We start from the raw sequence: 23,315 nt of genomic DNA, 5'->3' as shown, positions 1-23,315 counted from the left end.
GGTGTGTGAAAGTTCACAGAGACATCTCAAAGGGTTTGCGAAAATGCCAGTTTGCTGGGGAAAATATTCAGATGCCCTACAGCAGGGGCGTTCAACCTCTTACACTATTTCCATTTCAGAGAAGAGGCGCATTCCATAAGTCAGCGTAGCTGAAGGCAAAAGACATAGGGTCAAAATATCAAAAATCACAGCAACTATTTAGCCTAAAGTTCTTACTGCCAGTAAATAGGATTTAGGCAAGGTGTTTCTATCTTTTAAGATGGGAGAGAAATGGCTCAAAAGCTGGAAAAAGACAAAATGATCTGTGGTCAGGGAAAGAGGGTAAAGCCATTTGAGAAAACTCCAGAAGACCAGGCAAGGATCCCAGGCAGGCTAGATCTGGTTCTTGGAGCTCAGTTTCCAAGTGATCTAATTTAAATTTACTTTACCTGTAAGCAACATTCTTTTTAAAGTACCCAACATGTTATTTTTTTTGTCCCAATACACCACTAAGATTTAACCTGAAATGTTTGAGGGGGGAATTAAATTGCATTAAAAGGTAAATGCAAAGGTTTCCCCTTGACATTAAAGTCCAGTCATGTCTGACTCTAGGGGGCAGTGCTTATCTCCATTTCCTAGCCAAGGGGGCCAGGGTTTATCCACAGACAGTCTCCATGGTCATGTGGCCGGCATGACTAAACACCAAAGTGCACAGAATGCTGTTTACCTTCCCACCGAAGTGGTACCTTTTTATCTACTTGCATTTGCATGCTTTGAAACTGCAAGGTTGACAGGAGCTGGGACGGAGAAACAGGAACTTGCCCCATTGTGCTGATTTGAACCAGCGACCTTTCGATCAACCAGCCCAGCACCACAGCAGTTTAAACCACTGCGCCACCTGCATCCCGACATTAAATTGCATTAAAGGTGTCTTAAATGCTAAATTTTGTAAGAACTTTATTGGAGTGTTTGTAAAGATCTAAAGACAATAGCCTGCTCTTCTCCTACATTGTTTACATGAGAAGAAAAACAAAGGTCCTGAACACTGTTGACAGCCTAATAAATGTTAGCAACCTAAAGAACTGTGCACAATATGTTAACAACCACTCATCTGCTCCAAGAGTAATCAACCCTCTTCCACCAAGATTGTAGGGGCACTTTCAGTCTCACTGGTACCACTTATTAGTCCATTTCACACCAAGACATATATATATATTTCATTAACATACACACACATCCTTTATTTTCTCTCACATACAGTCAATATTTTCAAGTAATTATCCTTAATAACTGTGAAACTGCCAAACTTTATTTTTAAGCTATTTAAACATTCTTTGAGGTATTTGTATTGAATTTTATTGTTTGTTTTATACATTGTTGAAAACTGTCCAGAGACATGAAATAAAGTAATAAACTTGCCTAATTTTGTATTTGAACTGGCACCTATTCATTGTTTATAATGAACTTATGAAATACAACATTTTCTGCATGCAGGAAAAAAGGCTTGGTAACGTTTCAGTCCCTCATCACTGATCTTAACAGAAAGAATCAATACTCTTTGCACTTGTAAGCATTACTAATACACCTTTAAATATAGAGAGTATTGATTTTTGTTAAGATCTGTATTCAGAACAATTCTATCACAAACTGTGAATTGCTTCTAAAATTTGGATTTAAGATCATGATTCACAATCCGTTTGGAAAGGATGTTTATCAACAACAAGGACAGAAGTCTGAAAATTTCTGACCCAGTACAGCTGACAGGGCAGAGAACCTATTTATTACAGTAGCATCTGATGTATTCAGTAGCACTAAAATTTATTACAAGAGCAAGTGCAGTGATGGAGAAGATAAATCCTTGAACTAATGAGCATCACAAGTCAACAACCAACTTGATAAGACAACAAAGCAAGCAGATGAGTGAGTCTCTCCACAGCAAGTTTAGAGTTCCGACAGCCCGATGCTGCCATGCTCTTCAGGCTTCCATTAGCCCATCCAGACAGTTCCTCTCAAGACATGATGGAACAGTTTTGGTGCATGCAATGAACAATGGTGTTCAGCCAAAACTAAGCAGAAAAAGATACCACGTCAGTCAACATTTGTGTAACAAGGTAAGAATTCTATATCCAGTCCAGAAGACTGGGAGTAAACTAGCAGACTTTGATGCATGTCATGTTTCCTTTGCTGCCCCAGTTCTCAAGAACCTAAGAGTAATCATGTGGAGCAGGCCAAGGGCTTACCTAATCTAGCCCTTCTGTTTGCATAGTAGCCAATCAGACTGCTACCCGCGGGAAGGCCATAAGCAGGACATGAATGCAATAGCTAATCTTCATGAACTCCCCTGCCACAAAGTTTCTCATCATGAATCTTTAATATTTGTTTCTAAAATACAACTGAATTTGTACAGCTGCACCCATAGACACACACAGTTAGTTATGGTATGAAGGCTAGAACACAGAGTTTGCAAGTGGAAACCCAGATTTAAAACTGTTCCATTTTGCATCTCATTAAAACTGTATCTGTCCTACAAGATTTCTTTAGTTGGAAAAAATGGAAATTGATAACATATCAGCAGGAAGAATGCCAGATTAGCTGGTGTCTGCTTGCCAATCAACAAGCAGAATCCAACTGTATAGGAGAAATCCACTAGTGGGTGTGGCCCTTTCTGCAACACTGTTATCTATTAATTCCCTCTCATTGATGAATATACAAAAATTGCTCCAGTGACAGATGCACTGTAACCATCTCAGCCAGCTAAATGCATGGCATTTGAAACTGGTGACTGGCAAAACATCCACTCTAGCACCAAAACAACAGTAAACTGGTTTGTCCTGAAGGTTCATCGAACAGCTTTCGTAGCTACCAAACAGCAGCTCCTGGCCTGCCTCCTACAGCCAAGTTTGCTGCAATGCCGAAGAGAGAATACACCACACTACAACTAATGTTGCTTGGCCCCATCAATGGCTTCAATGACATTTCCCTCAAGGTCAAGGAGGGGGGTGATCTATTTCCACAGATCTTTGATCAGAGCAGGACCTCTTCTGCAGCGGTATAACACACTGTCATGGGAAATAAAAGAGATGGAGATCTCCTGTATGCCAGGGGTTGTCTTTATCTGAGGGTGCTTTCATCTGGACAGCTCCTAGAACTAGCGATCAGAAGGTACTTGGTAGCAATTCCCCCCACCCCCCATATTTTCCCGATTTTCTAAAGTAACAAAAAATGGAAGAAACAGTGGAAAGTGCAAGAGTGTTGTGAGTGAAAAATGACATAGTCTCCCCCACACCATAAAATTCCATAAATGAGGCATAGTGATAACATGGTAAAAGGCTTGCATGCAGGTATCCTAAGTGGATTTTGACACTAAAGTACAGAACAAAAGGAAACTAAGCAGAGAAAAAATGTTACCCCCTACTTACTAACACTCTAGTTCTTAAAACAGCTTGCCTTGCTATTTTTTTGTCCTCAGCTCTGTTGAGGACTTGGGAGTTCTGACTTTCAAGCTTACTAATACACTTCAGTGAATGTTCCCCTACCTGTATCTCAACTAGTGTATTTCAGATCCAAGGTACAAAACTTCAGCCCTGTGACTATCTTACATCTTTATCCCTAAGAAAACATCCATCAACACAGCATTGTAGGTTTCTGCACTATGAATAGAACAGCATAATTAAATTTTGGAGCTCTTCCACCGAATGCAGGAATTCAATCCAGATTCATTTAGGTTGCCCAGATTGATAAAATAATAATAGATCACTCCCTTCTCAGATTCAGAGGTGTTTGGATGATGCAGACTAAGAACACAGCTCGCCCCAACAATTACTGAAGTGGTGCATGGTGGTTCTCATTAGGTCTGGCAGGCTGGTATAACTAGGGAATTAAGTTTACTAAGGAACCCAATGCATATTTTAGACAGAAAAAAAGCCCTACAACTCTCAGTATTCCCCATACAGGGAACTGCCTCAGAGAGTCTGACATGGAACTTAACATTATAGGACTTTTCTGATTAGACACGCACAAGATTGTGCCATAAAGCACATCAAAATCCCCCTGAAAATAAAACCAACCAACATTATCTTACTGTGGACTGAACTCAAATTTAATTCGTATAACCAGGCTTAACTAGAACATACTAGAGAACAGCACTCCAGGATCCCACCAAATCCTACTATAATCAGACCAACCCACAATTTCAGATTTTTATCCCTTTCTCGGCTCTTCCTCCCAGCTTCGTCAGGCACGTTCATTCTGACTTCCAGACCTGCCATAACCCCTTTTATTCTAATCTGCACAGTCCAACTTAGGTTCGCAACACCTGCCTGTATTCCAACCCTGCCCCACCCAGCTGTGCCACAAAATTATTGCACCACTCTGAGAGGTGAAGTACCTCCATGGCACAGAACTTTACATGTGCAAACCTTTTCCTGGACTCCCTGGAGACTCCAGTTCAAAGACAGAAGAGCTGGGGAAGACTTCAGGGTGCAGACAATCACAGGGCTGACACTGCACAAAGACGGCTCCTTCCACTTTTATGTATTGCACTTGCACACACATACACGCTGCTGCTGCTGCATTCAGCCTTCTATCCTTCCTGCACAGGGAGTGGTACTGGACAGGGCTGAGCTGCGCCATTTGAAGCAGCAATTTATTTAGCCTGCATTTACAGACTAACCAGAGACCACCTGCACCACTTCAGATGCAAAGGCACAAGTCTTTCACTACCTGTTCCAAGCAAAATCCAGCTGGAAAGCCCCTTTCTCTTGGAGTTGGAAGGCACCACTAAAATGCAACACACCCAGAACTCTATAGACCCATACACATCAAAAGGCCACTGGTGGGGTGGGGTGCTGGTGGCGAGGAATGCCATGACTGCAGAGGCTGGTAGCCACACACAAAAAGAAAACAGGCAGGGCAGTGACAAGAGGCAGCGAAGGGATTTTACCAACACCGTCCTTCCCCCAACACCTCACGAACAGACGGGAGTTTCCCCACAAAGGAGGTTGTGCTATTTTCCCACCTGTCAGGAGGCTGGCAGGATTGCCTTGGTGCTAATGGGGGGGAGGGAGGACAGGGGGTGCTTCTGCCTGGTAGAGATGACTATACAGCCATTTGTCAGTCCAGACTGAGCGTGTCAGACTGCAGGAGTTCTGCACTGCAACCCAAAGCGGGACTTCCTAGCGTCAGGCAGGAGCAGAGTGGGGGAAAAAAGATCTTTGTGGAATGTGAAACGTATCAGCCACAGATCTCCCTACCCTTCATCTAGCAAATCAGAATACTATATATCCCTATTGAGCCGTAAACCCCACTGCATTCCATGGGGCTTCTGCCCAGGCATATAGGCTTCTGCATATAGACTTCTGCATACAGGGTTGCAGCCTTTATTTGGTCTTTTAGTTTGGCTGGAAGAATCTCTCAGATTGTAACTTAAGGCCATTGCTAGCGCTTCTCAGTCCCTTCCTGGAAAAGACCGTTCTGTCTTCAGGGTAAAAGTAATCCTTGCCAGCTCCTGATCATGAAACAGGGAAGGACATTCAATTCTACCACATCCCACTGTCAGAAAAAGCCCCTGAGAAATTGATATAAAAATAGTGCTAAAGTCCTCTTGCTGCCTTATTGCCTCAGTGCATCACTACATCGCCAGTCACACATTCAAAACAGCTTCAGACAGATGGCTTACTTCTTAACTCTCATAATCAGGATAGTTTAAAAAGTGGCAAATGCTATGTGACCACTTCCTCCTTTTCCCATCCCCCTTTCAGGCATGCTGAAGACAGAAGTGCAATCTCTTATCTCCAGTTACAACGTTTATCAGAAGGGGAGGTGAAGGTTAGTATTAAATCCTGTGATCTCAGAGGTGTGTGGCAACAGTGTTACTAACAATGCAAGAAACCTACACGAGGGTTGGATCCCGATCCGGTCATCCCTCCAGCAGAACCCACGGATATCACCGCGGCATCTGTTGCTTGTAACTAATGGAATTCACCGAGTTTACTCTAAGCATATAGATCTAGCAGATCTATACAGATGAATTCGGGTGTGGAAGAGCTCACATTAGTGACAGAACAAGTTACACAGGCGTGCCCTTTCCCCTACTTTCCCCCGTCCTCCTTCTTCTCCACCTGGCCTGAGCTATGCGGACATCGCCCCGGCCTCCTCCTGCCCACCATGCCCGCCAGTGCAGTCCTTTCTGAACAAATCGGGCCGCTCCGGAGCACTCCACGCTCGGATCCCGCCGCCCTCGTCCAAACTGTGCAACGAGGCCTGGGAGTCTCCTCCTCCCGCTCCCGCCGCCTCCCCGCGGTCCGATCTCCGCAGTGGCACCACATTCCTCCACACCCGCCCCGCTTTTTTGCAACACATGTTGCCCAACGCTCGAGAGCTCCCTCGCTCCTTCGCCGGGCCGGCCGCGAACACGGCCTGGTGCATGGGGAGAAGCGGGAGGCGCGGTGGGGTGGAGCGGCTTGGCTCGACTCCCTCCGGCCCGCCGCGCCCCTTGCAGGAGACCGATTAGCGCGCTGGCATGTTGCGCGCCCCGCCCCGCCCGCTCCTTCTGCATCTGTCCGTCTGGCAGCCAGCAGCCCATTTGTCGCCGCGGACCAGGCGACCCTGCCGCGGAAGCAGGCAGGAAGGAGGGAACGAGACTCCCCTGTTCAAATTCAACGCCTGGTAAACGGCCCTCGGTGACACACAGACCCAGTATTGTGTGCCCGGCCGATAAATAATCAGGTTACTGTGCTAAAGCCCGGGAAGGCTGAGCACACCGCATGGTGACGACTCGAGCTGGCCCGGGCAACGCGGCACCCGCACCCCGTCCTCTCGCCCTTGCTAGAACAAACCGGGCGAGACAAGGGGGCTGAAAACCGGGATTGGGTCCCTCCTCCCGCTGTGCAAGGGGCTGTTCGTGCCGCGCCGGCGCCTGCCGAGTCCCAAGCCGCACACGCCTGACGCCGCGTGTTTTACTACAAGGCATACTAACAGACTCATGTTCTCCCCCTCCTTGCTAACACCCTCGCCTCTCCCCGATCCGTTAAACCAAGTTATCTCCCACGCCAGCGAGAGCGCTTCTTTACTTAAGGAATTCCGCCCCGAGCACCTTTGGTAACAGGAGAGGCACGTTGCAATACTGGGAGGAAACTGCGATTTAGGAAGATAAAGGTATCCGGCGCGGGCACACGCGCAAACCAGCCCTGCTGCATGCAACGAGCAGCAGCATTATTTCCAAAGTTCCGATGACAACATCATGAATTGAAAGAAAGAGAAAATGCATGCAGGAAAACAAAGAAATGCAACGCTCCGTTTCTTCTCCGATCTTCATTAGAGAGCCGCCAAACCCGCCAACCCATCAGATTGGTGTTGCGGGCGACGCTCTCGAGAACACCGAACAGACACTCAACTTCAGACAAACCATCTTGTCACACACCACACTCCGTGCACACTCAGAGATTCCTCCGTAAATATTGCTTCTTTATTTAAAATCTAGTTAAACATGAGAAACTCCTTGAATTTTCCACTGCTAATTATAGCCGGGAAAACTCTACAACATTCCCTTCCCAAAGCTCTCCGCCCGCCTCCGCCGGCGAATAAAAGAGAAACCGGCTGGTGGGTATTCGAGAAACGGCAGGCAAGGAGAAGGATCAAGTCAACACCCCACCCAAATCTGCCTCCCTTGCTCCTTCCTCCCCGGCCCCTCGCTGAAGTTTGCTTTCTGCAAACAAGCTAGAGAAGCAGGCAAGGAAAATATCGTTTGCAACAGTTTTTTCCGCTCTCTGCCTCTTTCTACAGCCAAGCGGGGGGAGGGGTGTGGCGGAGTCCCAACCACTCGGGCCCAGGAATAACCTAATCATGATCAAAAAGGAGAACAAACAGCGCTCGCTTACTTTTTCTGCCCCTCGAGTCGGAGCCGAGGAGCCGCGGAGAGCCAGCTTCCAGACGAGCGGAAACGCGCCCGGCCGCTCCAACCTTGCGCCTTGGCTGGGACTGCAGCGGCTACCACCGCGTGCGCGGAGCGGGCGAGCAGAGCGACGGCTGTGCGCGACCCAGGCGATTCATAGGCGGCGGCTGCCCCTGCTCATTGTCCTCCGCCTCCAGGAGCCCAGTCTTCCAAAGGCCGGGAAAACCCCCTGGATTTCCATCGGGGGCGGGGGAGGGGGGCGGAGAGGAGGAGGGAGGCGTGTGGGGGAAGCAGCCTGCAGAGCTCCCGATTCCTGACCCGCCGCTCTCGCGCTCGGCCGCCCGAAGTTTGGAACAAGGAAGGGCGCCACGGACGAAGGAAGATGGCTTGTCCTATATAAGGCTGAGGATTTCTTAAAACTCCGGGTGTGGGGGGGAGGTAATTAATCTACAGAAACGGGGGTGGGGTGTCCCTCGGAGAGTTCCCCCTCCTCTTCGCTCCTGGCTCTCTTTTTAAGTCCAGCCTCTGGCGAGCGGAGTCCCTCCTGCTCGGAGCAGCGAGAGCTGAAGAAAATGCTCGTCATGGCAACGCCACTGCCTAGCCCGGCTAGGCTCACCCCCATCCGCCGGAGGAGAGTGGAAGAGGAGGAGGGCCTCTCTTAAGGTGGCTTCGCGAGCAACAGGCGCAGCACTGCCGGCTTGGGTTTTTAAGGGGGAGTAAAGCGACCCGGTGCTGCGGAGCGCCGGAAGAGGGTTTACCGGCGCTTGACCGTTGGCATGCTTCGCGAGAGAAAGCCTCTGAGCAGATCAACGGATCTGCTGCTCAGGAACGGGGCTTGCTTTTTATTATTTTATTCTACTGCATGGGTGAATGCTACAGGCGATTATTGAACCTCGCTGCTTTGAAGAAAAGGTAGCTTTAAGGGGGGAAAGTTGCTTCTGCTTTTTTTTTCCACCCACCATTTTTCCTTCCTACCAGGCTTTGCTGCTTACCAGACAGCAAGCAAATGATATGATTGCAGGGACTGAGACAGACTGGCTGGCTGGCGGGAGTGGGAAGAGATGTTAAAAGAAACTTTCCCCAAAAATATCTTTTTAAAAGCTGCAGAGATCATTGTTATTTCTTTTCTGAGGCTTTGGAAATAATTACAGCATTCTGTTCTTACAATATCTAGACAAGCCTTCTGGATGTATTGGACTACAACTAGTTGCATGATGGTGGAAGTTTTAACCCTTCTAGAGGGTACCAGGTTGATTTATACTTTGGACCAATTGATATTCAAGGCAAACATATTGCTGCCAATCAGATGACAGGTTACTTTTCACAAAACCCTTCCAGCAGGCAGAGAAGTGTTGCCCCATTCATTTTCAGACATGGGCAGTCTAGTCATACAGAAACTTACCACCCAGATCAAAAAGATTAGTTTAAGTTGTGGTTTACTAAAAGACAGTGCTATGCTTTGCAAAACATTGAAACTTCTACCATTTCCATTAATATAATGGACTTATTTAAAAAGAAAAGCCTGCAAAATGTCATGCCCGAAGGCAAAGGAGATCCTTGTATTCTTCCTTGTCAGAGTGGCACAATTAAATGAGATACATTCTAGAGTTAGTGCGAGGATACAGTTTGTCTCCTTGTTAGATTGCAGGAGCAGTTGCTTTGATATATTTACTCACCAAATTAAGCATCTGGTGCCGATCAAGTGAACATACCTGAAAATGAAAATGACGACTAGTTCACACTGGCTTACCCCTCACCTGATTTCTGCAACATGAAGCAACCGTGACTTGTATGTGTGAATGGATTGTCTCATATGATCTGCTTGTGGTGTTATAGCTCCTTGCATTACCTGAAATACTGCTTCCATTGAAGTCATTTCACATGTTCAGTGACAAGACATCAAAGTGCAGTTCACATGAGCATGACTATATTTAAAGAACGCTGGTTTGCTCTGCCCTCGTTACAGGCCCACCAATGCCCACTCCACTCTTCTAGCAGAAATGGCTCTCCAGCATATGCAGACAGCACTGCACACATGCGCTTACAATGCTCCTCCACACAAGAGCCCTGATTGAGCCACAATTCCTGTGTGTGTGGAGCAGCTCTGCCCAAGTACATCACGTAGATTGGCGCATCCTTTGCCATGCAAACATTCACTGCGGGAGGCTGGGCTAGCCACATAGTCCTATCACTTAATGCGCTCTTTCAGGGTGTGTGGATCTGTGTGTGCGCGCGCATCTGGTGGGGGGAACGAATCACTCTGGAGTGTATCGTCACCAAGTATAGAGAAATCAAGTCATGCGTGTGAATGTGAAACGTGCTTAAGTATCAGTGAAAATAAGTAAGTTTAGAACAGTGTATGAAGCACAAAATACTTAGCCAGTTCGTTTAATTAAGTGGCCATTGCTCTTATGTATGGTACCCCAGGGGACTCTTAAGACTCTTAGATACGCTTCATAGCAACGAACACAGGAGGTGGCTATAACCAGTGTTCACAGCCTGGCACACAGACCTGCATGATATCCATAACTGAAGGCATGCATTTATCACAGGCATACTTTATTAGACTTATATCTCGTCTTTGTTATATAAAGAAGTCAGAGCAATTTACATCATTCTTTTGCTCCAGCTCTCAGTCTTATCCCTACAACAACCCTGAGAGTCAGGCTGAGAGTCTGTGACTGGCCTAAAGCCATCCAGTTGACTCCACAGCCGAGCAGGGGCTAAAACCCAGGTGACGAGTTCCAGTTCTTGCTCTTAAGCACTACACCACATTATGTTTGGGCAGATGGTACAATTGTGACAAATGTGAATCTATACTTCTACCTAATGAGTTAGGACTGGCTGCAATTCAGGCTTTCCATAGTTTGGTGGTGTAACTATTGCTGCTCACAGGATTACTAAACCTTAGTCTAAACACAAGGCTAATCCAGGATTGCAACTTGGAGGATAGTCCACAAAAATCAAGCTAGCAAATTTTATTCAATTTCTTTACTGCCCAACAGCCAAAGCAGTCTGGGCAGTTCACATATGCAGCCTTCCCCAACCTGGTGGTCTTCAGAGGCATTTGGACTGAAATTCCCAGAATTCTCATCCAGCAGGGCCATTGACTAGGAATTCTGGGTGTTGTAGTCCAAATATGTCTGAAAGACAAAGGTGGGGAAGGCTGGTCTAGTGCGTGAATGGCCTACACATTTGGAATTAGGTAACATCAGGGAGGGAGTGTTCAGGCCCCTTCTTTTCGGGGCTTCAGGGATGCTCTGGAGACTAACATGCCTATTTCCATTGGCTTTCTCCAGATCTGTGAGCTGGAGGTTTTACTGGTGTAAATAGTTTTTGCTATTTTTATAGTTTGTTTAGTGTATGGCTTGTTATACATGGATTTATGATGTATATTAGCATTTAAACTAAGTTAAAACACAATTAAAATATAAATGTTTAAAAGATCTCTATTCAAACATCAAACATTTTAATAGTATTTTATATCCATTATTATTTGTATAGTTTTTATCCTATACACTGGGTTGAGAGTGTTTTACCCTTTAAAGGCAGTCTAAAATAATTCTAAATAAATAGATAAGAGCAACAGAAGAACCAGGCCAATTACTGAACCCAACTGAATGTGTTTATTCACAAGATAAGTAGACACACAATTAGAAATGGTCAGCTGTTGTTCTAATAAAATGATTTGCAGAATAACTAAGCAAACTTAAGTTGATTTATCAAGAATCTACATTCCAGGAATAGCTTGCCAAAGTAGCCTGAAGGTATTTGTGGGGAAGACACCTGGATTCCTGGAGTCAGAGAGGCAAAACAGTCCTCCGCAGCAGTTTCGAAGATAAAACAAGATTTCACAATCAAATGTATTTCCATGTTGAGTCAGAGCTCCCCTAGAGTGATTGGAAATTCGTACAGACCAATAAATAGCCTGAGATGAGCTGATCATGACCAGGTGACTCCCTTGATTTTGGGGTTTTCAGAGCAAAAAAGGGTCACCTCAGAGATATCGTAATGAAGATTTTGGTACTTATGGATTCATGTTTGACAAATCTAGGATCCTTTTTGGTTAGTGATGTGTTGTAAAAGGGATGGTGGGAATTGAAGGTGGGTGGCAAAGACTGGATTTGACTCAGCAGTACAAGTTTTTTAAAAGATGGAATGTATGAAGTAGTTCTCAGTTGTGCTGCTGGCTCTTTAATCCCTTGAAAAGTTTCAGCCTCAAGTAATGGACAGTGCAAGCTGGGTTCTAGGGCAAAATGCCACCAGTGTCAGTGCATGGTATTATATGTACATCACACCAACAGGAAAAGATCTACACTGGTTGCCACTTGTTTCATGACTCAGTTAAAGACGTGTTGTTTGTTTAAGTGAACATCTAAATAGCTTAAGGCCTGGCTGTCTGAGGAACCTGCTTGGTTATTAGATCAGTGAGAGAACCTTTCCAAATTCATACATGTTTATAGAGGCCCACTTGTTGGATTCCTGGGAAAGGGTTTTGCCGTCTGTCACTTCCAAACTCTGGCAAGTACCCGCTTTGGGACTGTGACTGGTTCCTACCTTTTCAGCATTCAGAAAGTAGGTCAAGACACATATTTTAACTTTTAAAATAGCTTTTGTGTTTCTTAATGTTGCTTTTATTGGCCTTGTTCTCACAAAGAGGCTGTGGCCTCTTATGTGAGAATGGTTTGGTATATGCAAATTTCATTTTTAATATGCAGTTTCCAGTCATCTGAACAGATAGGGTCTGGGCAGCTTAAACAATCCAAAGTTAACATAACAATTAGGGTGACTTTGGATTGTTTAATCCACAGTATCTGAATTTGAACAGAGGACAGCTTCTGATTGGGTTGATTAGAGGCTGCATATTCAAAATGCAGGTGTTATGCAACCTCAGTAAATTATTGGTTAATTAATAAGCTTGCTGTCATGATGTGTGAAAAAGGTTGTCATCTTACTACTGTTTTTTTTAATGATACCCTTCCCAGGTGGCTTTCAGAAAAGCAGTACAGAAGCATTAACATCCATAATTAAACCAGTCTGCCCTCCTCTGTGTGGATCCCTTCTCAATACTACCGTCATCTGCTGAGTTACCCTCTTACTCTGGCCCAGAAGGTGAGTGCAAGTGAGCACCTGGCTGCCTTGCTATCCTCAGCTACTCCTGGTAGGGCAAAATGGATAACCGCACTAGGTGCTTTCCACTGCTGCCAGGCAGCCCTCCTATCACAAAGCAGGAGATCATTCTAGCAGCTGCACTTGGGTGACCTCTTATATCTGTGCTTGGCACCAGCACTAGGGGAGAGGCAGAGTTAAGGAAAAAGGAAGGCTGGTGAAGGAGCGGCAGCAGCTGCTGCAACAGTGGAAATGCTCCCTTTCCTCAGGCCTGGCTCCTTTCTCAGGTTGGTGCTGCGCAGAAATGGCAGGGAACTCTCACCCCGTGTCAGCGCAAGGGCCTAGGGATGATCTCACTCTTCCCATTGAGTGGGGCTCCTGGCAGTGCAGCAGAGAGCAGAGTGTAACTCTCTGGAATGATCTTCCTGCACACCAAGGAATAGCTGAGCACAACTCCTATGCTTTTCTTGGTGTTGGGTGGAAAGTGGGAGTGGGGTCACATCTCCACTTCAAGGTGGACCTTCACCTGCCAGTCTGTAGACCTTATTAGGGACCCAGTCATGGTGACTACTGACACACAGCTTCCATGGGAAAACACAGCAGAATATGCATTCAATGAGTCTGATGCTGAAAATCCCTGATTACTGAGCTGTGACTTAGCAGGATGACAATTCCAGGAGTGGCCATAATAGGAGGCTATGAGAGGAGGCGTGGCAGAGCCCACGTTTTCCACGCAGAAGTTCCTGCTTCCATTCCCCATGCCTCCAGTCAGTGTAGACCTTGCACTATGATGTGGCCCCTGCTGCCACCACTATGTCTGGAATTCATGGTGTTGGAAGCAAAAAGCGGGGAAAGGTGCTTCAGTGCCACTGAATTTGGCAGAGCAGGAGTGAATCCACAAGAGAAACATTTAGGGGAAAGCGACCTCTGGGTCCCCAAAGCTGCCCACCCCTGCTTTAAAGGATTGCCTGTGAGAAGTTTAAAGAGTCAGGCAGGAGGCGATATGAAAGATGCTTGCCTGCTGATCCAATTAAGAATACAGTGCTGGGCTAGATGGAGAAATAGTTTGACCTGTTTTAATTATTGCAGCTTCCTATGTTTCCATGAGGCAAGCTGAAGGGACAGGTTTGGAGTAAATGTGAAGGATTTGGAGGGGTCCCCCCACCCGGCCAAACAATCAAACTAACAAAAACTGCATTCTCAAGTTTGTTCCAGATCTATGCAACAGCTACTCTGGGGCAGAGAGAGCTCAGATAAGCCCTTCACCAGCACCATAGCTTAAGCAGATAATCAGCTAGGTACAGGCTATGAAAGAGGAGATGACAGCAACCCAAGAGAGAGCGTAGCCATCACAGACATGCTCATGATGGTGTTAAACCGTCTGTTTTAGACATAGGGAAAGCCAAACAAGATTGGATAACAGAGCTAGCCTTTTTCTGGTGAGCAATGTTGCAAAAGCTGCAAGAGCACTCATTTTTATACTTGTCTAATCCTGCAATCCTCTGACCTTGGAATATTATCCTTGAACACAGTTGGACTTTGTCTGAATAAACATGCATAGTATTGCTCTGGGTTGTATCTAACTGTCTCTCTCTGCCGATGGAAAGCTCTTTGATCCAGCAGAGGCTTCTGTGAGTGGAAAGGACTGCCCTGGGTGGGGGCGATATTTGCACATCCCTTATTTCTTCTCAGCTCCAGCACCGTCTCGTGTTCTAAAGAGAGCTCCTAAACCTCCAGAGCAAAAAGGAGAAGAGAGGGCACAGAGGGAAGGCAGAATCAGCAAACATTGTTTCCTTTCCCCAGCTCATGGAAGGCACCCCTGGATCAAAGAGCCTCCTGCCCATGGAGGGATATACGCATAGTAAAGTAGTTCAAATTTTATTCTGAAATCAGTGTTGGTGTTTTCCTTTCACTTTCAAATGGTCTCTGCTCATCAAAAACTTATATTTTCCAACCCACAAGTCCAACTTCAGGTGTTGCTAATATGTGCCAAAGGTTTTTATAAATTTATTCAGTTTTATACCACCCTATTAGCCATAAGGCTTTCTGGACAGCTTACAACTAGGTAGCACTACAGAAACCTAAAACTGAGATGGGAAATCTAGTTTTCACAGGTCATATACAATACTCCACTGAACTCCATGTGCTCCTCAGCACCGTCTGTTCTCTGGCCCATTCTCTGCTTCATTTCTTGTTGCTCACTTTTGCTTTCCAGTTTAAACCCTCTGGAATTGCTTCCTTGTCTGCTGTGAATGAAGTGGGACTGGGGAGAGAATGGATGGGATGGAAAAGAGTTAGGCATTGCCAGGAGCCATTCCCACTTGGCCTCTGGCTACACGCACATGGAATGCAGCCCACATGACTTTTCCCATGTGTCAACAGTCCTTCATGTGAAAAAGGTCTCCATCCTGGCCTTTAAAAGGGAGGCATGTGGTTAATTAAATGCCCCTCTCATGGGTGTGTTCTGGTAAAATTTGTCTAGAGAACTTGGGAACCAGTAACGCAAGGCCCTAAATGACCTCTCCAAGAAACAAATACAGAAACAGGTACAGAAACAAATTCTGTTTTTTCATGTAATCATATTGGTACTGTGACTGAAGTGAATTTAAAATGTAAAGCTGTACCAATTTTTAAAATCAGGTTGGCAAAGTTTTGCTGCTGCAATAACCAGGAGTATAGGAGCAGCATCAATGCATGAAATAGCTGAAATAAAGGCTAATTGTATGCTTCATAAGTAAGGTCCCATCTGAAGGGTGGGGGGCATAAGTCATTATATCCAGGGTTTAAAATTACTTAGCTGTACTACTGGTGTGGATTTATCCTTCTCTCCTCTTGAATATATTTTACTATATATAGGGAAAAAAAGATAGGGCAGAAATAGAAATGCCTATGATTATGGGAAAAAAATCAGGTCTGAGTATCTGGATAACCCTAAGAAGTGGCAAGAAGTTAGTTAAGTGATTGCCATTTTCTTTCTGCAATGCTGTCCTGCTTCTTAGAGTACCTTAAAAAGAAGGTACTCAACAATAAAGTTTGAGCGTTTTGCCTTCCTAGAGTTCCTATCAGGAAATCTTCAGGTGTTTGTTTCATCTGAGAACTAAATAAGTGACCACAGGTGGAATCATTGCTCAGTTTTTAGGGACTGAACAAGTCCAGCATCCAACTAATTTCTGGAAACAAATAAGACTTAATAAAACTAGGCCAGTGTTTGCCTATGAAATGTCCCTATTAGCTCTGACTAATTTTTACATTTGTTTGCAAGTCTGCACAATAACACCCCCCCACACACACACTTCCTCCTGTGACAAAATTATAGAAATATTTGACTTACATTAGACAAGTATGCTTGCTTTGTAGTATATTCACCAGCATGACTCATGTGAAAGATGATGCCAATGTTTTTGTCAATTTGTCTGATTTGGAATTTACACATTAGCTTTGTTGAGCCGAATCTAATTTTGTTTTTGTGTTAAGTTCTCCTAGCAGGCAGACTACTGACCAGCTGATACACTTGCCAGCATAACATCTGCAGCATCAAAAGGTTATAGCTTCCTTTTTACCTACTGTATTCTATGAGTGTCTAGGTCACAGTGTTGCAAGGAATATTGGAGATTATCAACCCCCAGCCCCTGCCAAGTGCAGGACACAACTACAGCGTCCCTGTCTGACTGTCCAGCCTGTTTAAATGTTTCCAATAAAGGAGAACCCCTGCTTCCCGAAGCAGCCTGTTGCACAATCAAAAAACCCTAATCTAAGAAGCTTCCTTCTCCTATCATCCACCCAAAATCTGCTTCGTTGCCATTCCGACCCATCAGTTCTAGTTCTGCCCCCTGGAGCAACTGGGAACAATGCAGGCTCTTCTTCATGACAGTGGTTCAGATATCTGCACACTGCTTTCATCTGTCCCACCAGACTAAACATAACCAGCTTTTTCAATGGATCCCCATAGGACTTGGTTTCCAGACCTTTCACCTTTCTCTGGGCACACTCCATGTAGTTAATATCATTCATAAAATGCAGCCTACAGAGCTGGAGACAGTATACAGTTGAAGCCTGAAAAGAACAAAACTCTGGCTGTACTCACTTGCTCTCTTTGTGCAGAGAAGGGGAACAGAGATAAGCACACCAGCTCCACCCATCTCTCCTCATTTTCATTTCCCTCTATGCACAGAGAGCAACTGTTCACTCCCCCAGATATTAGTATCCTTGTTTTCCAGAGTTCTAAAAGTGCAAGGAGGACCTCCATGGATAGAGGAAGCCCTCTCAGATGGAGAGCGCAGCAGGAATGGCAAAGGGAGGGCGAATGAGGACACATCCCTGCTTTTCCTTCTCAAGTGTAGTGCTTATACCAGAGAACCTCTTCCAGCTGCATCCTAGTGGTGGTCAGGCCCTGAAGCAAAGAGAGCAGGGTCAGAATACAATTAGACACATGCAAGTATCTTTCACCCTAGGACTTCGGTACACCTTAGAGGAGGCAAACAGACTTTTAGAATGGCAGGGAATAGCCGAAGAGCCAGAACAATAGCAAACAGTTGACAGCTTAGTGGGAAAGGGGAGCATGGGTTCTTGCAAAGAGCAGGAACATCTAGCCAGATTTGACCCACTGAGGTTTCCCACTCCTGGCTTTAAGGCAAGGAGAACAACTGAATAGGGCTTCTTATTTCTCATGACCTGGACAGGGGGAACTAGCATACTATTTCCGTGAATGTAGCCCAAGTTACCTGGAAAGTAAGCCAGTACTTATGCCCTTGATTTCTTGCCTTTAAATGCAGGAGTTGTATTTATCTTTGTTGCATTTCATCATGTTGGTTTTTCAGTCTGGTGTTTCAGCCTGTCAAGAACATTTTGAATGGTGGTTCTGTCTGCAACCAAAGAGAAGTATTTCAGTTCACTAAAACCAGTCCCTGGCCTGTGATAACTCCCATCTCTTTCCTTACAAGCTCAAATGCATGTGCTAAGTAAGCATTCATCAAGAATACTATGAGTGTGAACATAGTAAGAGTACATAATCCAGTTAGGCAAAAAATTCAATAGAGCACAAAAACTAAGGGCATCTTCACAAGTGACACTGAAGTAACTTAAAATTCAGCACATTTGCAGTGTGACATCTCCTTCTATACTATTTTCTGACTGCTATTCCCCGCTATTTTGGTGAAGTACTGGTTGCTTAATTTCAACTCTTGTTCTTTTTGCACCTTTCACAATTCTTGTTGAAAAGGCACATCATTATTTCAACATGAATGTAAACCCAACTTCCAGCTGGGCCCTTGATAAAATGCAAAATTAGCCTCTTGCAGCTTTCAGTCATTCCAATATATCATAAGATAGATGAAAAAATGTTATTTCAACATCACTTACAAAAATGAAGTAACAGCAAGCTACTGAAAGAGAAGGTTTTTTTCCCGCTCAACTTGCATTTCCTGGTAAAGGACCATGATCTTGTTCTTCCTTTGGTAGGTTTGCCCATTGCCTCTGTGCTTTTAATAGGAACTTGATCTGTAGACATTAGTGGGGGTAGCTAATATTTATCTTCATGCCATGAAAATAATTTGTATAGATGAAGCTCTTGTTGACTATAACAGACAGTGGAGCAGTCAGGCCTAGTGGCAACAGGGGAAGTGGGTAGCCAGCAATGCTACCAAGTAGGGTGGCCAAATGCAAGAAAAAACAGGGTTCCTGCACCTTCAACAGGTGTATAGAAAAGGGAATTTCAGCTTGCATGATAGAATAAAGCTGCTGAAATTTCCATGTTTGCACAGCTATTGAAGGTACAGAAGCCCTTTGCATCTGCCTACCCTACCTTCAACACAAGTATACAGGGGAAATAAATCTATTTCCAGGCAAGGATATTTTTACACAATAATTGTTATTTGGTTGATAGGCTGCATCTAGACATCTTTCTTCAAGATAGTGCTTCTCTTGCAGGCCACAAATTACAGGTTTCTTGTGGGGGAAAATCCGAGTATTCCTGTTACTCCCACCACACGCTGCAAGGTGGGCAGGCTTCAGGCTTGCCAGATCAGTACTGTTGTTTTTGCTGAGAACTCTGAGATTACCCGACTGAACCCAGGTATCCCAGGCATACAATTACCATGAAAGATGTTTTGAGTACCAGGAGTGAGCAGCACACAGTCCTTCAACACAAAAATGTCCTCCTGGTTATGTTCAGCAGGATAATTGCCAGGAGGCATGCTTTTGTTGTTGCCATTGTTTAAAAATTTGGAACTGGAAATTTCAGCCTATCCGCTGCAAATCACTCAGAGGTCTACCCCTGAATCCCAGTGTATATATGCCCAGGGCAGGGCAGGGCGCAGAGCCCCACCAGTCTGCCCCCACATCAGCTCATAGCTCCCTGAGCCCCAAATAAATTGCCTTGCCACACAGTCTCTGAGTCCACTGCAACCAGAACTCTCCCTCGCTTCTGTTCCGGAGTGAAGCTGTGCATGCACAAAGGGAACAGAACTCTGTGCATGCTCCTTTAACTGCCATGCAAAGCGCCAGCTCTGCAGGGATGTTGTTGGAGAGGATGGCGCTGCCTGGATGCCATGCACGAGCATACTAAGTATTCCCTAACCATACAGCGGACTGAAGGGGGGGTCAAGGACAACGTGCACAACTAATCAGATGGTTAATTTCCTTTAAAAAGTTTGCCGTGTGTGCAAAAGATGCAAATAGTCAATGGGCTCTTGTCGTATTTTCCCTTTTGCTTATTGAAAGAAGAGCACATTTGTAGCCACAACGGCACGGTGGCGAGAATTTCCCTCATCCATTTTGTAGGAAATGGACAATGTATTACAGTTGCTGCATGGAGGCTGGCCCAAGAGTGCAAGGGGAAAATTAATTGGCTACAATCCGTGGAAAATCAGAGATGTTGAGTCAGTGTCATAGGACAGGGAAGAACTGACACACAAGTTTGGCAACATGTTTCTAAATGTATTTTTCATGCAAAAGCAACAAGTAAACTTGTTGCACTTTTTGTTGTTTAATGTTGAAAAATGTAGCAATGTGATTTAGAGAGAGTATGGCTGGCAGATATACTTGCCTTTGCATAAAGATAAGTAGCTAAATGTGGTCACTGATACTGGACACATTAGATTCATTCATAATTTAATCTACAGAGGAAATGTATGGGAAGGGCTATTTCCCCTATTTTTTCCATGGAAGTAGGTTATGCCCAACTTGTGCACCCATCTTTAGAAAGGGTGCATTTAGTACACCCCCTTCCATGGCCTCTATAGTCACAAAACTCTAGAATTGAGTACAAGCGGTATTTATTCATAAGTCTTTGCCTCTAGTTACTGCATTGGTAACCAGCCACTTTGGGGATTTCTTGCTCAGGGTAAAGACTTACACCCTCTTCCCAGGTTTAAATCAGAAAAATATCCAGCATGCTGTATGGAGTACCTGCCATTCTGGTGACATTCCTTCTCAGGCTCCTTGTGGTAAGGCTTGCCTGTTTGTACAGAACTGTCTTCCCAGCCTCACTGCAGCTGAGGCTTACCCACAGCTTCTACACTAGATACTAAGCCCAGGTTTGGGTACACCTGCAATCCTCTGTCTCCTTCTGCTGTGGGGTTCCGGATTCCCTGTCGAAGGAACCAAGAGCAGATGACTGCAAAGGGAATTTTAATCTTCCTCCTCTTTCAGCTTACATTTTCCTCCGTTCCTTCCAGCTCCCTCCCAGAACTTCATAGTCTCCTCCTGATGAGACCCAGTGGCCAGCCGTGCTAGATTACCCTTATTGGCTCATGGTCCTTCCAGGCAGGCCTCCATTCCTCCTTTATCCTCAGATCTAGCTGCTTCAGTGCTTCTAGCCAGAGTATGAGAAGGGCTGAGTCCTAGCTGCCTCTTCAAGAAATATCACAACAAGGAACTCTTTAATATGTTAGATGCTGACTTAGCAGTGGGCTCATTTGGGGGAATTTCCAATGGAACAGGAGAAAGCAACTGGATGAGGTGGGCAACTTGATGAAGCAAGCAAAAAGTGGGCACTGCTGTCGTGATGGTGTTAGGAGCAGGGTACTCAGAGGAGGGCTGTGCTACACACTCTTTTGCTACCCTTCAGCATCTGCCATCTGAGATATAGACTTTGCCCAAGAGCAGAGTCAGTCCTGAACAAAAAACCAAGGCACCTGTGTGTGTGCACATGTGCTCCTTGACTTTAAATTGACAAAAATTGTAGACAGCCTATTAAAAAGGGCTTTGACTGTTTGGCTTAAAAAGTTGCTTTAAGAAAGGCTTGCGATCTCTTGCTTCCTGATTCTAAACTTACGTACTTGAAATTAAGTCCCATGAACTTAATTTGCCCTGGTTCCAAAGGCAGACTCCATGGGTAACAGCCATAACTTCAAGATCCTTTGTGACAAGGCAAAGTTAAGGCCTACTGATTTCAGCAAAACCAGTGGCACTTTGAAAATACTTAAGTTTAGTCTAACCATGTCTTCTGAGCTGCTTATTTGACTAAAAAGGGATTCAGCCAGCACAGTATGGAAAAGCTTCTGTGTAAACGTCATATTTGACCTTTGTATCAAGGTAGTTCCTGAAAGACTCCTCCGAGATAAAGGTACTGTTGTATTGACCACTACCTTTGCTGACAGTAATTATGATTAATGATGGTAATAGCAGGGCATTTAAGGAAGATATGTCAAAGGCACAGAGAGACTTTCAAAAGGAATGAACCATATTTGTGCATGTGAACAAATCTTTTCTTATAACATTAATAAGGGATGTAGATATCGTGCCTCCATTACACCCTCTGTCTGGCAAGTACCTCTACTAGGAAGAGAGCCGCCCCGAGGCTTCGGCGAATGGGGCAGCATAAAAATGTTTTAATAAATAAATAAAATAAACCTTTGAGGCTTCAGCTGATGCAGCACTTTGAAGATCTGACTCAAAGAATGTGGGGAGGGCCTATAAGTATTTGCTTCATAGATACACTGAGCCCTCCAAGGACTTGAATTTTTGGCAGAGACCATTTTCATCTACATCTACATTGGCTTGCACCCAAATTCTGGCAGCAAACCACTCTGAAAGACTAAAAAGAGCAAACTCTGCTTGTTTTTCAAGCTCAACTTGGCCTTCTTAGATTTTCAGAGCACTTTGCCAGCAAAACAATACTGGGAAATTGCCTGGGTTTTCACCTGTGGGCCAAATGCAGCAGTGGCTGGGTAGGAAATTGCTCCCTACAGCACACCAGTAAGGTTGCCCACCCTAATCATGACTCTGATAAACATCTGAGGACGCCCCCCCCCCTCATTATGCACCTTGCCTTGGAAAGATCATCTGACCATAAAAACTATGTTAAGGAAGCAGCTGCCTCAATCAGCACACCTGATCTTACGTAATAGGTCTCAAAGCCACCCATTCTTGCTATCATGAATGAAATCTTTGCACACAAGGCAGAGTAGAAGTGGTCATCATTTGATGACATTCCAATTTCATGTTACCTGGATCTATGCATTAATAAATAAACAGATCAAAAAGAACAGCAGAATGCTTATGGAATGCATGGGAGAGTACAGCAGGATTTCAGTGGTGGGAATATTTATTATGGGCACAATCCTATGGTTGTTTAGGCAGAAAAAAGGCCTACAATTATGAGCATGCATTGGAGTGATCTAAGTTAACTAAAGGTGAATTTGAATTTTCTTTTGTTTTCCGTGCTTCTTTCTTATGAGTAAACTACCATTAAGAAGAAGATGATTGAGTGTTTTGCTTTCCTACAATTCCTTACTGCCTAACCTTCTGATATTAAAAAATCCACCAGGTTTCAGTCCACCCGAGAAATACAGCTGGGAACAGGAAAAGAAGTGGTATCCATTTTTTTCAGACCTGAATGAAATTAGTTTTCAGCTAAATCTTAGCCTACATATTTTTAACAAAACTATGAATGCTGCAAATTGTAGGGTTTTTTAAGAGGCATATAAGGAGAAGGATGGTAAAAATGAGGGACCACAAACTGCTTTTGTATACTATCAGTAATGACCAGGATTCAGGGCTTCTCCTCAGGCTATTGTTTTTTCCCCGTAAGAGTTTCATGAAAAGAAGATGTATGACTTTTCCCATGTTTCTAGAGCTATGACAGGAAAAGCTGTATCTGGGGTAAATCTCTCTCTTAAAAAACTCTTTGCTCCTTCCAATTTGGTCTTTGGTAATGTCCCATATCCAGGTTTTGATGGAGACCATAAGAATTCCAGCATCTGCCTGGCTATCTAGCAAGTCACTGAGGGATTTCTTTGTTGCTCTCTGTTGTCCCTTTGGCCTCTCTGTAAGCACTGGATGGCAGCTGGATATTTATTTGCTTCTTTTGTTCAGCCAAGAATGAGTTATGCATCTG

At 44.8% G+C, this 23,315-nt stretch overlaps 1 protein-coding gene and 1 long non-coding RNA gene across 4 annotated transcripts in view; one reads left to right on the top strand and one right to left on the bottom strand.

Moving 5' to 3' along the window:
- The window catches only part of ATP2B4 (ATPase plasma membrane Ca2+ transporting 4), a 167,728-nt gene extending 159,342 nt beyond the window's left edge, over window positions 1–8,386 (bottom strand). For 2 of the 3 annotated variants that reach the window (XM_044445354.1, XM_044445335.1), the window contains exon 1: window positions 7,857–8,386. The gene's annotated coding sequence lies outside the window, so the exon portion shown is untranslated. The remainder of the gene's footprint in view (window positions 1–7,856) is intronic. The other variant, XM_044445319.1, reaches the window with a different exon arrangement.
- Window positions 8,387–10,952: 2,566 nt separating this feature from the next.
- The window catches only part of LOC123030952, a 39,998-nt gene continuing 27,635 nt past the window's right edge, over window positions 10,953–23,315 (top strand). The window contains exon 1 of the long non-coding RNA XR_006416199.1: window positions 10,953–12,982. This is a non-coding gene — a long non-coding RNA (uncharacterized LOC123030952). The remainder of the gene's footprint in view (window positions 12,983–23,315) is intronic.

This window comes from Varanus komodoensis, unplaced genomic scaffold (genome assembly GCF_004798865.1).
Source record: "Varanus komodoensis strain SLA01 unplaced genomic scaffold, ASM479886v1 scaffold1, whole genome shotgun sequence".
Lineage (NCBI taxonomy): Eukaryota > Metazoa > Chordata > Lepidosauria > Squamata > Varanidae > Varanus > Varanus komodoensis.
This window is presented reverse-complemented; position numbering and strand designations above follow the sequence as displayed.